This window comes from Drosophila virilis, unplaced genomic scaffold (assembly GCF_030788295.1).
Source record: "Drosophila virilis strain 15010-1051.87 unplaced genomic scaffold, Dvir_AGI_RSII-ME tig00001170, whole genome shotgun sequence".
Lineage (NCBI taxonomy): Eukaryota > Metazoa > Arthropoda > Insecta > Diptera > Drosophilidae > Drosophila > Drosophila virilis.
Window position 1 is genome coordinate 2,530,602 of NW_027212828.1, and position 3,811 is coordinate 2,534,412.

Genomic DNA, 3,811 nt, shown 5'->3' on the forward strand with positions numbered 1-3,811 from the left:
AAACTTATAGTTAAATTCAAGATGCATATAATCGATGTTTTATTTCAGCTCTCGCCCTACTTAAGGTTGTCCTTGTGGACCACCCTCCCTCCAATGAGAACGGTCGTACCAAGGTCTGCCTCTACGATCCGTTCTTCACATAAGGGCGTGAGTTTTTTGCCAAGCCTGCGGTTTCTTCTTACTAGAACTTTTTCGCCTACTTCAAAGACTCTATTCTGTCGCTGGTCGTTCAACCTAGCACGGAGCGCATCTTGTGCACTTCTTAACTTTGCTGATATTTCCCTTTCGGGTTCGCCTGAGGGCACATGGAGGGCATCAACAGGTGTCTTGTTGATGACCGAATGTATTGTCTTGTTATACTCAATCGTGGCTAGCATTATGACTTCGACTGAGTCACTGATGTTTCTCTCCAGCTTGAGACAACGTGCCAGCTCGGCTAGCGTGTTATGGAAGCGCTCGACTTGGCCATTGGAGGTGCTATGCAGCGGCGGCGCATTAACAATATGGATTCCATAGTTGTTTAACAACAAGGACTTTATCGTTTGAGAATTCATCGAAGGCTCGTTGTCGCAATAAATTGTTCTGGCTCGTGGAAAGAAATTCGTGAGCTGCAGTAGTGGAGCTATTAAATACCCGATAGTGCGCGACTGAATTGGTTGTACGACTGCAAATTTAGAGAACTTATCAACACAGGTCAAAAAAAATGTTTTGTCCGTGGAAAAAATATCAATGTGTAGCAATTCCCCAGGAGTCTCAGGGATCGGAGTTTAACATTTTCTTGAGCTGCTCTGTGCGCTCTATTATGTTCGGCAACGAGAATTTCTCTCCTCTCTTCAACGTTGAAGACATCTGCAACTCGGTTTTTGCAGTGCCAGAACTGTGTGCCTGGAAATATGCGAACTAAGCCATCCTGCACCTGTGCTAGTATGTGCAGGTTGCAATAGAGGGCATTGACCGCATTTGGATTAATCAAGTCAAGCAGCTCATCCATAGGGCTGTGTGATCAGTGAAGCCCACTTCATGACGCCTCTTGTACCCGAAAAGAATGACGTTGCGTTTGGTGGGGACGCGTGCCTCATCAATGACAATTTGATTTTGGAAACAATTAAGTGGCTTTTCGGTCGACTTAATTGTATAGGTCAAGGACAGCTCGCTGTGGACTGTGGCTGCGCAGGAATCAGTATTCAGCTCGTCAAGAGTGTTGAGCTGTTGTCGCGATAGCGCATCAGCAAACAAATTCTCCTTGCCTGGCTTATAAAATATTCGCGCATTCGTTTCCTCAATGCGCGCCTTCCATCTTTTAATTTTGGCGTTCGGGTTTGACTCAGAAACGGCAAAAGTTAACGGTTGGTGGTCCGTGAAAATGTTAATGTCTTTTACTATATATAGGTAGTGACGTAGCTTGCTAAGGGCCCAAACTATAGCCAAAAGTTCCCGCTCGTTGGTGGCGTAGTTCACCTCCGGGGGTTTCAATGTTCTGGAAATCATTGAGATGGGGCGACCCTCTTGAGAAAGCACTGCCCCTATGCCGGAAGCTGAAGCGTCGGTCATTAGATCAAACGGCTTCTTAAAGTCAGGGTATCTGAGCATGACGTTTTCTGATGACAAAATGTTGCGAAGCTTTTGGAATGCGTGACGCTGAATCTCAGAGAATTCTACCGGGATGTTTCGCGATCTATGCTTACTTACTGACCCATTCTCGCCCTTTACAAGATCAGAAATGGGTTTTGCTATTGAGGCAAAGTCTTTGATGAAACACCTATAGTAACTAGCCAGTCCTAAAAATGATCCGATCTCGAATATATTCTTTGGTTCTGGGAACTCCTGAATCGTTTTGACTTCTTCGGGGTCCGTTGTAGCTTCATTACTGGTTACCACGAAACCAAGAAAACCTACGCTTTTCTTAAAAAAACGCGATTTTTCCTTGGAGATTCTCATATTTGCCTCGTACAGGCTCTTTAAAACCCACTCTAAATGTTGGACATGAGAACTTTCGTCTTTTGAGAAGACGATGACATCGTCAACGTAGACATAGCAAGATTTGCCAATTTACTCACGCAGTACGTCGTCAACAGTTCTTTGGAAGATGCTTGCCGCATTCTTCAACCCAAAGGGAAGCCGTTAACTGCAAAGGCTGTTTTTTCACGGTCACGCTCTGCTTGCGTGATCTGGTGATAGCCGGATTGTAGGTCACATGTCGAAAAGTATTTACCTTTGCCAAGATTCCCCAAAATCATTGGAATGTTAGGCATGGGGTATCTGTCTGCGATGGTTTTCTCGTTAAGTTTGCGAAAATCCATTACTAGGCGCATATTCTTGTTACCAAACTCGTCCGTCCCCTTCTTGTCCACCACCCAAATGGGGTTGTTGTAGGGGGAGACAGATTTTTTGATGATACCGTTCTTCAGAAGGTTTTGAATTTCTTTATTAACGAATTCCGCTGCTCCCATGGGGTAGGGGTACAGTCGGAAATAAACTGACTGTTCATCAGTGGTCCTGATGGTTGCCAACACTGATGTGTTATAGGGAAGTGCTTCTTCCGCATCTTTTACAGCATCGGGCGCGTCAGCGCAGTCAACATTAGTAAAGTTAACATCCGCGCACCTGTGGAATTCGATTTGTTCAGTTTCTGCGTCACATTTGAGTTGGCCAGAAGAAAGACAAAGCGAAACTACTGCTTGTGTGAGCAAGTCGAGGCCCACAATTCCATCAAATGTGGACAGGTTTGGGAGTACAAAAAATGTGGCAGTTTTGCCGAACAGAGATATAAGGCACTTATGAGTGATCTTCGTGGTGCTGTGTATAGAATGGGTAGAGAAGGGAGAATTTACTGGGCACACACCTTTTAGATTTTTATGTGGTCTGATATAATTCTTGGAAGCGCCCGTGTCGATGAGAAACCTCATCTGGATCCCTGCTACTCTTCTACTGATGTAGGGCAGCATGGAGCTTCCCCTAAAAAATTGAGAGTGTCTGAGTCATAACCGCTACCATTGTCGTCGGCAATTTGCTGTTCTACTGCTGCTGCAGAGCTAGCATACGAACCTGAATCTTGATCCGACTCGTGAGCTGTGTGATTGACTCTCTGCCTCCTTTGTCCGCTTAAGCGCCAAGACGTGGCCGTTCTTTTGTAGGCTTGGGGAGCGCTATAGTTAACGTAGGCTGGTGCAGCGATGGTTGTAGAATTTTAGACACAGATGGATCGACGTCCATTGGTTCCTCTGACCCGCCACCTTTGTTCCACCTGCCACTCTGTTGCTCAAATTGACTTTGTTGCTGTTTCTGTTGTTTAGTGAAGTAAGGATTTTAAGAACCGCTGGGTTGCGGATCCCCCTGCTGTTGACCTCTATCTTGCTGACGGACCTGCGGCCTCGGGGTCACTTTTCGTTCCCTATCTTCTTGTCCTTTAGCGAAGCTAGCGGCAAAGGCGTACCTCTCATGGTTTGCCTCTACCTCTTGCGCTAGCGCTAGGGCCGACGGTAAGTCCTTAGGCTTTGCCACGAACAGGACATCCGTCAGGCTACGCTTTAGGCCTGAGACAAAACCACGCAACGCATCATCTCTAAACTTTGTACAGAGCCCTTGTGCCATGCTTGGTTCATAAGACATGTTGACCTTAATGGTTCATTACATTGGACGTCGTTTCTGATTTCCACCGGCTCAAATGCCTGGACCAGCGGTGTTTCTATACTACTGGTAGATATTCTGCCTACCAATTCTTGTATCTGAGCGTCTAAGGAAGCCCTCAGCTCTGCATCTCTTTGCCTCAATATTGCGCTCTGTGCTTCTAAGGCGGAGGCCACTGCGGCCT